Source organism: Equus quagga, chromosome 6, assembly GCF_021613505.1.
Source record: "Equus quagga isolate Etosha38 chromosome 6, UCLA_HA_Equagga_1.0, whole genome shotgun sequence".
Taxonomy (NCBI): Eukaryota; Metazoa; Chordata; class Mammalia; order Perissodactyla; family Equidae; genus Equus; species Equus quagga.
In genome coordinates, this window is record NC_060272.1 from 61,582,468 (window position 1) to 61,595,017 (window position 12,550).

Sequence of the window (12,550 nt, forward strand, 5' to 3'; positions counted from 1 at the left end):
ATTCAACAAGTATTTATGTGTCAGTCACTGTTCTGGTTGCTTGGGATACATTACTGGGTAAACCAAAGATCTTTACCCTCATGGAGGTTGTGTTCCGGTAAGGGGAGACAGACCATAAATAATCAACATCATCAATAAGCAAGTGATAAAATATGTTAGAAAATGATAGGTGCTCTGGAAAAACAGAATTGGATGAAGGAGATCAGGTGTGCTGGGAGCGGGTAGGGATGCAATTTTAAATGGATGGTTGGGTTGGCTTCAATAAGATGACTTCTGAGCAACAATTTGAAGGAGATTCAGCAGAGAGATTTGGTGCTTACAGAATATTGTGCTTCCACATTTCCCAGATCCCTGGCTATTAGGTTTGTCCCTGTGACTGGTTTTGATCGATAGGCTGTAAGTGGAAATAATTTGGACAGAAGTATTTGAGAATTGGTACCTGATGCTAGCTTTCTCTTTCCTGCTTTGGAAACTGCAGAAGCCTCAAGTGACGATGGTGGAGTTCTAAGATGGAAGCGGCCCCAACTATTTGGCCACTACTGGAGAGAATGCTGTCATTATGAACAGCGTGCATAGGGCTTTTATGTGTTTAAACCACTGAGATTTTGTGGTTTGTTTATAATTGCAGCCTAGCCCAGCCTTAAGAATTCAAGAGGTGAGGGAGTTAGCTGTGTGGCTATCTGGGAGAAGAGCATTTTAGGCAGAGGGAAGAGCCAGGGCAAAGGCCTCAAGACAGCAATGTGTCTGGATGTTCCAGTGGTTTATGTAAAAGGGTATTTATGAAGCATTGTTTTAGTAGCAGAAGACTGGAAACAGACTAAACGTTCTTTGATAAATAATTATGGCACATCCATTCAAGGAAATAGAAGGCAGCTAATATTATAATACAGCTTTGTAACTAATTAACAATACAATAATTTGTAAGTAATATTACAAATAATTAAGGGGCCCTTTATGCAATGCTATATAATGATCTCCAAGATATATGATTAGGTAAAAAATGCAAGACAAGAACAGTGTGCACAAGGTAATATGGTTTTAAATAAATGCTCTCTTAACAAAATAAGGGTATATACTTATGTATATGCTTGTTTAAGAATAAGGTTATGAATGTTAGAAAGTCACTTCCACAGAAATATTAAGGTGTGTCATGTGCAAGGAGTGAAAGAGAGTCAAGATTCTCAGCTGGGGGTGATTTGGCAACGTCTGGGGACATTTTTGGTGGTCATGACTGGTGAGGAGGATGCTACTGGCATCTAGTGGATAGAGGCCAGGGGTGCTGCTAACATCCTACAATGCACAAAGACAACCCCACAATAAAGAATCATCTACCCCCCAAAGTCAGTAGTGCTGAGGTTGAAAAACCTTGGTCTGGGGGCCTTGATTAAAAGGTTTCAACTGGGTTACTCTGAAACGGTGAAATATACTAGTGCGTGCTACCATCAACTTTATTTTCATCTGTGGCCTGTGAGCTAAGATCTTCACACGAGTCAGCTGCTGGGGAAAGACCAAACAAGAAATTCTCATCAGTTTCTTTTAACCAAATCCTTCTTTTTGCTGGTTAGAAAATAATGGCTTTCTATGTTTTAGCAAAAGCTCCATCTGTATTTGAATATACTCTTTTGGTTATAACAAATAATGTGCTTCAACAAATGGAAAAAGTATCATAAATGGCAACAGATGTAGCTTAGTGCTGACTTTAGATGGTGGCAAGGCCTCCTATTGGACAAGCAATGCTACATACTTCCCACTCAGAGCCATCAAACAAAATGCTTACAAATTAGAAAGTAACGACCATTGCTTTACTAGTTATGATAAACCAGAAAAACAGGCTTGGGCTTATTGCATCTATTATTGCACTGTGGTGTTTGGACATTCTGATGCCTATGGTAAGATAAATAATATTTATGGTTTCTTCAATGTATCAAATCATTGTTTACGAAATGCAGTGTAGTATGAAATGCTGTCCTCTCTCAGAGTTTAGACCACAGAGTGACCAGGCGCTCATTCTGGGGTTGTGATTGAAATACTGGAGCCCAGCATGGGTAATCTTCACGTAGACACTCTAACCACAGATGTCAAAGTGCTTAGCAGCCTCTCAGGCCTTCTCAGACTCCTCCACGTGTGCTTAACCAATACCCTTAACATCGCCATGTGAGCTTTTGGGTGGAATTGAGGAAGGGTAGCATTAAACTCACTGAGTAATCTGAAAATGAAGGGTGGGGGAATGCAAATGAGTTCAGTTAGGTTCAAGGAAAATTTCTGAGGATGTTAGCATTTTCCATTTTGGGGGAAAAAGATGTCTTTTAAAATTTTTCCGTAAGAGAATTGCTAAAATCTCGTCAGTGCATATGTGAACTAAAATTGTGCAGAACAAAAAGTTTTAAACCATCAACAAAAGAGCAAGTTCCAAAGACCTGAAATAAAATAATAAATCAGTGAAGAATAGTATATCAATGAAGACAAACAGACCTCAGTTTCTGTATCTGAAAATAGGGAGAAACAATCTCTTATCCAAAACTCTTGGAGCCAGATGAGTTTCAGAATTCAGGATTTTTAATATTGTAGAAAAGTAAGAAAATGTACATGTCATTAATTATATAGAACCCTAAAAGGGGTTTGGGGCAGTATCCTCTAATGAAACATAACATTTCCGTAGTGAAATGCGCACCAAATGGGTTAAATAAAGGCTCTAAGTAGCCTCGCATTAGGTCAAGTCAGGATTTTCTGTCAACTGAGCTTGCTCTAGATTTATGAAAAATCTTTGAGTTTTCAGAACTTTTGGATTTATGAATTACAAATGAGAAATTGTGTATCTGTATCTCAAGGAGGTGTAATGAGAATAAAATGCTATAGCGGATGAACTGTGTATAGTGCTGGCGTATAGTAAGCAGGCAGTAACAGTGCCTAGTGTGGTTATTATTAGGGTGAGCCGTATGAAACTTTTGGTTTTATAGGTAAAACATAATCAGATATTATACTGATAATATTATATCATTATTGGAATTCTTTGGGTTGATATATATTTTGGCTTCATTAGTATTTCTTTTCTTTCTTTCTTTTCCTCCCTCTCACCTTCCCCGCCTCTCATAGGGCTCTCACCTTAAAATGCCTGTATGTAGAAAGTGATGTGCATGGTCATCTTTGACCTGGTTTGGTTATTGAACAGGCTCTTTAAGCTTTATCTTGTGTATGGGTAGAAGCCCTTTGCTTAAAAAAGATAAAAACCAAAACAAAAACAAAAATAGTAAAACGGGCAGCAAGCATTTTCCTTGTCTTAGATTTCCATGCCCCTCTTTCTCAGCTAGACCCAAGTGTTCTAACCGCAGTGATTCTGATGGCCAGGAATTCCAGAGCTGGCAGTCTGGGCTGAGTCAGAAAGATTTGAGTTGGATCAGCACGGGGTCCAGGCCAAAGTCATGGTGAACTGGCATGAAACAAACAAACAAACAAAAAAACACAAAAAACACAAAGCAGCCAGCTACCAGCCAACCATGTCAGAATTGTACCTAAATGACCTGCTGCTCCTACCTCCATTTCCTGGGCCCCATTTCTCTGTATTCCTTTCTGATAATAGACCTTTCAACCACTCTCTCAGATCATTCTAGATTTAAATAATGTCATGGACCATCCACAGGAGCAGAAAAGCCAACAAATTCATGAACTACATTCTGTTTACAAGTTCATTTGCAAGGCTAATTATTTATTTGTTTAATTAAGAAGTTTTATATCCCTAAGAGGACGTTAGTAATTGAAAGCTGCTTCTTATTTTAGTAATATGTTTAATAACTCCTGATTTTTATAGTAGGAGTGAATCTAGGCTTGTCAGATATTTTCATGCCTCTGATGAAGATGGAAGATCTTAATTAACCAAATAATTTATGGAACAAATACCATTGTTTATTGTTCTTTCCTTCTGGAAGATTGTCCAAAGCAGTAATTCTTAAACTGGGTTCCATGACTAACTGGTATTAGCAGGTGTTTCGGGAAAAAGAAAAAGGATTCTTTGCTCATATAACTTTGGGAAACTTTGCTTTGAACAAAATCAAGCAGGTTTCATTACTGTAGAAATCCTCATAGCTTTTAATATACTAATTTGCATTATGAATCTCCAAGAGAAGACTGAGTTGGTAGGAACTCCTAACTATTGGACATGGAAACTTTCCTTTTGCCAACAGACTTAATATCTCATGGGACACCAATGTTGCAGGCAGTACAGAGTTTGAAATATTGGCCCTGGCCTATACTGGTGGTCAGTTATGTTGCCTTGATACTTAACGGTTTTCTTCTAAGGAAAACTGCTCTTCTAAGGAAAAATAAGCTGTTGTTCATAGGAGCCATAACTTGACCTTTTCTCTTCTTGTGGCTCTTTGGAGCAGAAGTGGGCACCTAATCCCAGGCTGCTGAGCTTATGGACTGGCCAGAACTGAGAAGCATGGAGAGGGCCAGTCAATTAGCAGACACATAAACAGGCTGCCATGAGGCAGCAGGGTCCTTGAGGGTCCCTGAGTAAATCATGGCCATGTATAGGCAGAAGCCTTGAGAGGGAGACAGGAAACATAAGCAGAGTGGAGGGTGAGGTGGCTGATGGGCCGTGTCAAGAGCTATGGAAACAAGGATAGGGCATATGAGTCACCAAAGGGGAGATGAGCTTTGACTCCCTGCTCTGGAGGGGCAAAGAGGTAACCCCACCCCTAGATCAACTCTGCAAACTTCTAATTGCTTTTGCCAGGCTGGGATGTGCATCTTCATGGGCTCCTCAAGATATTCCTGTTCTTATTTCCAGTAACTTCTCGTTATAAACTCCTCATTGTCCAATGCATTCTCATAATAAAGTCCATCATAATTTGAAATAACCTGACAACTCTACACCTTGCAACTTAAAAAAGTCCAGTGAACACTTCAGTTTGTTCCGAAGAATACTTCTTTTCTATTAAAAATAACTTTTTTCCCATCAAAATTGATGCATAGAAAAATTAAAATCCCAATTAAGTTCAAAGCAGACAATAAAAATTACCTACCATTTCCCGCACTCAGATAATCACTGTTAATTTTTGGTATATATCTGTGTAGCACTCTCTCTCTCTGCCTCTGTCTAATTACAAAAATGGGAGCATACTGTTTATGCTATTTTGTATTTTTTTCACTTAACTATTGTAAATATCTTTTCCTTTTTATCACAACATACTTAATATTAAATCATATTCTGTTATGTGTACAAAGTTTACTTAATTAATTACCAATGTTGGACATTTGGGTTGTTTATTTTTTTGCTACTATTAAACACGTCTGTGATAACTAACTTTGTTCACTAAATGTTTGCAAATAGATGTGATTATCTCTTAGGATAAAGTCCTAGAAGTGGAGTTACTCCATCAAAGCATATGCACAGTTTTAAGGATTTTGATTCTTGTGGACAAATTGCCCCCCAGAAAGCCTGTGCTAATTTACACATCAATCCAGCAGTCTCTGACGGTCAAGCTTTCTTTTCTGTGGCTTCTCTCTCTAAGCTTTTCACTGCTTCTGCAATGAAATCGCTTGTCCTAAACTTGTCAGCAAGGGCTCCAGCCGCTCTGACTCAGAACACTGCCGCAATCTTCTCTTTCTTTTCCTGCCTCTGGATCTCTCTCTATTGAACTGCCTACTGAGCAGCAGAGGAGAAAAGTGAACCCACTTTTATTTGCACCCCATCCAGCCTTGAGGAGACAGCAGTAGCAGCAAATTAAACTCAAGCCTCACAAGATTTGCTTCCATTAGGAAATGAAAGACCCACAAAGTCCAAGGAGCCCATTAGTGGCAAGTCAATTAAGAGCATAAACCCAAAGAATGTCCGCAGCTTGCAGCTTGATATTATACGGTTGCTTAGGATTCATATAATTCTCATTGCTGAAATGTGTTTAAAAACAATGACAACTCCAATTACATTCCTGATAGACTAGCTAGGGCCAACCACCTGTGACTCTAGTCAACAATGAAAGACAGTTGTGGGGCTGGCCCCATGGCCGAGTGGTTAAGTCCGTGCGCTCCGCTGCAGGCAGCCCAGTGTTTCGTTGGTTCGAATCCTGGGCACGGACAAGGCACTGCTCATCAAGCCACGCTGAGGCAGCATCCCACATGCTACAACTAGAAGGACCCACAACGAAGAATATACAACTATGTACTGGGGGGCTTTGGGGAGAAAAAGGAAAAAATAAAATCTTTAAAAAAAAAAAAAAAAAAGAAAGACAGTTGTGACAAATGCTGCGTGAGACGATAATAGCCTAGAGGAGAATAAAAACATCAGTGCTTTTTTATTGTGTAACTTTTCGTCTTCTATGTTGAGGGGAACAGGGCTTGAGAATCCTATTTATGGGCTGTGAGACTCTTTCTTTTGCCCTTCGTGGTCAAAAGGGCATTTGGGGAATTTTGCTGTCGGCTGGCAGTTCCAGTGCAGCCCGCAAAGGCAGGCTAAGATGCAGTTACTTTTACTGCCTGTTCACGTCTCTGGTAAGAACTTCTGAAAACTCGGAGAAGGTTAGGCTGCCCATTAAAACGTGTAATCTGGGCTTTTGTGGGTTAGTTATGCACGTTCTCCCTAACCAAATTAGTCCACGCCACTGAGGATAAATTGCATTTTTCATGTATTTATTCACTCACTCTTCCCTTGTTCAAAAGACGTCTATTAACTATCTTTTATGCTACATGTTTTGCCTACATTTTTAAAAAAAACATTTGTATGTGTTTTATATAAGAATTTAAGTTTCATCAAAAGTGAAAGTCGTTAAGCTGCGCATGACTGTATTGCAGGGAAATCTCAATTTAAATACTGTTGGTGACCTTTTCTCACTATTGCCTCGCAATGTAAGTCTCTTTTCCTTTAGAAACATTTTCAGAGGATCCAACCCTCTTACTTTTGTCATCAAATCATACGTTTCATATTTTTCAACTGAGTTTGTAACAGGTCATTTATTGAATTAGTGGCAATGATAGAACAGTGCAAATCGGAGATTATGTTGAACAGAAATGATTTACAAAATCTCTATTCAACTAGGGCATTCTGTTAAATATTTCTTGTCAATGGATTCCTAGTGCAACTGCTTAAACTTTGCCTTCACGAGAGCCAGCGTGGGTGGGAAACCGCACAGTAGAGTGCAGTTTAGGAAATGAACAAAGAAGATCACAGAGATCACATTAATTTTAGAATTTACTGTTTTGGAGCTAGAAGAGCCCTGAGAGCGTTTCTATTTCAGGAGGAAAAGATAGAGAATCAGGAAAGTACAACAGAGCAGTTGTGATCTGAGATAAGAGAGATGGGGCCACTCAAGAGCTCTGACCAGACCCTCTGACTGGCAGAGGACTGCAGAGCGCTTCCAACTGGCAAAGCTGACCTGTGCTTCGACAGCTTGTGCTTCTCCGCTGGGGAACTTTTGTGAAGTTTAATTTCCATGCATGTTTCTGTTGCTGCTAATGACAGCTGTGCAGCTGTTTTCATTCCAGCTAGGATACTTTTTTCCTCCAGAAAGTTTTGTGATCAGGTAACAGTCATGTCTGGATAAAAGCATTTGGGGCAACTTGAAGCAAATTCACCCAAGATTGTTGTTATTTTCAACTAAATGGCCAACCTTGCAAGTTTATGGATTGGTCCCCAAAGCTTGTGCTCTGTGACTGCTCTTTCTTGACAGGTTAGCAATGGAGAAGGGGACAAAGGCCAATCAATGCTCCTGGGAAAAAGAGCCATGGTGGTGTTGGGAGATTGAGGGGTGGGGGTGTGTGTGCATGTGCGCACGCGCCATGAGGTAGGTGGGTATTGTTGGAGAAAGATGAGCAAGTGTAGGAGAGAAGGGAGTGGCTGCTACACTTTTATATTTGGAAGCAATTTCAAAATCTCTATGGAGGGATGTTTTTTGCTGTGCGAGGACGTAACTGGGAGAAGCCTCAAAAAGTTGAATGCCTTAGACCAAATTCTATTTCTTCTAAACGAATGCCTATTTGGGTATGGTAGGCAGAAGGAATGAGATGTATGTCATCTCTTCCTGGGGCTGGGACTCGGCCTGAGGGGAGGCATGGCTGCATTTGTAGGTAGATGGTGTTTGTGCTGGTGTGGGTGACCTTCATTAGTGACCCAACCTCTGTCATTTCCAAAATATTCACGTGGGCACTGTGTCCTTTGCTCTAAAAAGGTTGCTGTCGTTTGTCAGTAGTGGTGTATCTACACAGGTGCAAAGTCCCAGACCCTCACCTGTCACAGCTTCCTGGTGAGCTTTTCTAGGATGCTTGCCTCCTCTCCCCAGGGTGACAAAGTTGTGAATTGTGTGGGGTTCAACTGAGGTGTTTTGCGGACTTAGGGGATTTTCCTTAGTTCGTCTTTATTTGGAAATGGGGATTGTGGAGGTCTTCTCTTATTGTTTAGTGTTATGAATATCTGTGGGTGAGGAAGAACAGAGAAAAGCAGTCCTCAGAACTTAGACAGGGTGCACAGATTCCTACAATGCAAGGTCTGTGGTTCCATCTTTTAAGCCAAGTCTGACTGACTGAGACAGAACCAAAACAACCCTGGGAAATTTAATTAGAGAGATGGGTAAATGAATGAATGAATGAATAATAAAACCAGAACCTCAGAACATTTAGAGACTTCTGGAATTGAAAATTTCTTAGAATAGTTTTGTCTGACTCATTGTCCTACAGATGATAAAATAGAATGAAGCTATCCCAACACTAATAGCCTGCTTTCTAGGTTATGGCACATCACTAGATAGTCTGGGAAACTGGACTTGAGTCTAGAACCTTTGACTCCAAGAGATCTGGGGTTTGCTTATGAGCCTCCAGCTGTGTGCTCCTGCCTTGGGAACATCTTTGTTCAGCATCATTAAGGATATTATTTTATCCAGGGAGGAGCTGCCCCAGGTTCTCTCTCCAGATGATCTTCGTGAGACTGTACCTTCTACTTTCTGCTGCTTTTTTTTTTACACCTATGATATCTAAATTTTTATATAATTAAAATATTTTTAATGTGTGTTTTTGCATTCAGACTATTTTGTTACAATGATTTAAGTTCCTCTCCTTTTTTTCCTTTTGAATTCTTGGCCAGTATAGTATTATCTTCTCTTTTTCTCTCACTCATCATTCAGATTTCCTGTTTTAACTTTTACTTTTCACTATCTATGTTATATGGTGGTGATGATGATGATGACAATGATAGAAAACAGTTACATACCAATCACTATGTACTAAGCACCGTTCTAAGTACTTACGAAAATAACACACGGAGGCCTGTTGTTTTCCCCCTTTAATTTTTTTTTGAGGAAGATTAGCCCTGAGCTAACTACTGCCAGTCGTCCACTTTTTGCTGAGGAAGACTGTCCCTGAGCTAACATCCATGCCCATCTTCCTCTGCTTTATACGTGGGATGCCTACCACAGCACGGCTTTTGCCAAGCGGTGCCACGTCCGCACCTGGGATCCCAACTGGTGAACCCTGGGCTGCTGAGAAGCGGAACGTGCGCACTTAACTGCTGAGCCACCAGGCCGGCCCCTCCCCCTTTTATAAATGTAGGTGTACTCAAAGCTTTTCTTTCAATTAAAATAGATTGCAGTTATGATTTTTATCCAGTTTTGCAACCAAAGTTTTAGTTCTTTTCAAATTTATCATTCTCAAGCTTTTATTGCTAAAATTCTTTCTATTTTAAACTCTGTTCCATATTTTCAATTTTTTCCTCTTATTTTCTATTTTACTTTCTTAATTACATTTAATATTATCTTTTGCTGCCTAAGGTTTAATATTTTTTTAATATTTTAATCCATCTTTAAAAAATTATTCCTTCCATAAAGGAGATAAAGTTAATCAATAACAAGGGGACATATTCAGACAAATTCAGAAAAGAGCCAATGTTATGGGGGAAAAGAAGAGATGAGGTCGAGACTGTCCCAGACTAAATAAAAGAGACCAAAGAGAATTCACTGTATGTAACTTGTGATCCTTGATTAGATGCTGGTTCTAAAATAAACAAAGCACAGCTAGCAGACATTCTTAGGATGATTGTGGGAATGAGTATGGACTGGAATAATTGTTCATTTTCTTAGGTGTAATAATGGTATGAAGCTTGTGTAGGAGAATTCCTTTCTTTTAGGCCATGCATGAGAGAGATGGATAAAGTAAAAATGGCAAACTGTCCCAATTATTGGATCTAAATGAAAGATATATAGGTATTGACTTTACCGTTCTTCAACTTTTCTGTGGGTTTAAAAATTTTCGTGATGAAAGTTAGAAAATACAAACAAAACCAAACACAAATAGCGAGAAAACTCTACCTTTCTTATCTACCTTTTAATTTTTGTTCATAACTTGACTATTAATTTTTATTATTAACTGCTTTTCTGCATTTTTAATTTAATATTTTTAGTTCCCATTATCTATTTTACATTTTCACTTGTCCTTCACTGTTGGTTCTCCAGAAAACTCATCCCTAACCTAGGGAAAACCACAAGTTAACATCCCTCTCTTAAATTATCCAATGAAATGGAGAGATTCAGCATTCTCCATCTTCCCATTGAAATATTCATGAAAACAACATAACAGAAATGCAAAGTGCAACAGCAGGAATACTGCAGGAGCAAGTTCTAACAGCCCAGGTGTGGGTGTGGCTCTGAGGCGGAAGGGCAGTAACAGATTCCCTCCTCCCACTCCTGCTGCAGAGAGAGCAGCCAGGCTCAAAGCTTGCCCTTAGGTGTGTCTGTGGTTCGTCAAAGAGGACACAAAGCCACAGGCAGAACACAATGAGATTTCCTAAAGCGTGAATTTCACTTTAAGATTTGACGGAAGTTACTTTTATATTAAAATAAACACGAGTATATTGTGGAAAGGCTTGCAAAATGGAGATTCCAAAGGAATTTCATGCTTATTGAAGACTGTTTTGAGATATCCTTTAAGATTCCCAGGAGTATAAGGGAAAAGGTTTGTGAAGCTCTGAGTTACGTTTTGTTATGTGTGTGTTTGGTTAAAGAAGGTTTTATAGGGAGAAAGTTTTTGTGGGCTAATATATATATATTTACATATAAAATTAATATATAGTGAATATGTATGATATATATGAGTATATATATATAATACAGGCATACCTCAGAGGTATTGCAGGTTCAGTCCAGACCACTGCAATAAAGTAAATATCACAATAAAGCAAGTCACACAAATTTCTTGGTTTCCCAGTGCATGTAAAAGTTATATTTACACTATACTGTAGTCTATTAAGTGTGCAATAGCATCAGGTCTGAAAAAACAATGTACATACCTTAATTTAAAAAATACTTTATTGCTAAAAGATGCTAACCATCATCTGAGCCTTCAGCGAGTCATAATCTTTTTGCTGGGGGAGGGTCTTGTCTTGATGTCGATGGCTGCTGACTGATCAGGGTGGTGGTTGCTGAAGGTTGGGGTGGCTGTGGCAATTTCCTAAAATAGGACAACAACGACGCTTGCCACATCGATTGACTCTTCCTTTCAAGAATTATTTCTCTGTAGCATGCGATGCTGTTTGGTAGCATTTTTACCTGCAGTAGAACTTCTTTCAAAATTGGAGTCAATCCTCTCAAACCCTGCCATTACTTTATCAACTAAGTTTATGTAATATTCTAAGTCCTTTGTTGTCATTTCAACACTCTTGATAGCATCTTCACCAGGAGTAGATTCCATCTCAAGAAACCACATTTTCACTTGTTAAATTATAGAAGTAATGCATATGTTTATTGTGAAAAAAAAATACGTTTTTTTCCTCCTGTGAATCCTCCACTTGGAATTCTGGCTCTAATTCTACTCCTTGTGTGATCTTCTTGAACATGCTCCCTCATTCTGGGTTCCTTGAAGCAGCTCTATTAGCTTCAGCTAAAAGGATTGAAAGGAAAGAAAGGACCCCATCACAGAATATTTGAAGCGGTTACTCACCAGGCCTGTATATACATATTAAAATTCTCTGAGTTGTTATAGCAGCTGTTGCAACTGAAAATAATTCAGCAAACAGGATCATTTTCTGTGTAGTTTATGGGCTCGGGAACAGTCCAGAAGCATTGGAGTTTGAGTTACCGTTAGCCCCCTCGGCCAATCTCCACATGTCACAGGCTGGTAATTTGATCTACAGCTCCCTTGAAGTGAGTTTGCACTGAACACAGAAAGCTCTTTTTTTCTCCCTTTTTGCCAAACATTAAATGGACTTTTATGTGTGTCTTTTTTTCCCCTTACAAAATCACGATTTGATTCAACAAAAATATTACACACCTTCTTCCTGAGGGTTTCGTATCCTTTTCTTGGACTCACAGCCACACATTTTCGGCAGCTGCCTGCCCTCCTTCACCAGAGAGCCTAAGTACCTAAGACTGGGAGAGATGGGCCTTAAATTTAGCTGGGCCTAAGAAAATACAGGCGGCAGTGAGAAAAATATCTTCCAATGACCTTTCCTTTCAAGACTCAGGAAGTCTGCTGCTTCTCAGTGCTCTTATCATTGCTGCAAAGTTTTGATTTTTTCAATCTCTAGTGATGGTTTTCAGGGCAAATTAGAGCAGAAGCCGAAAGAGCCCCCTGCATT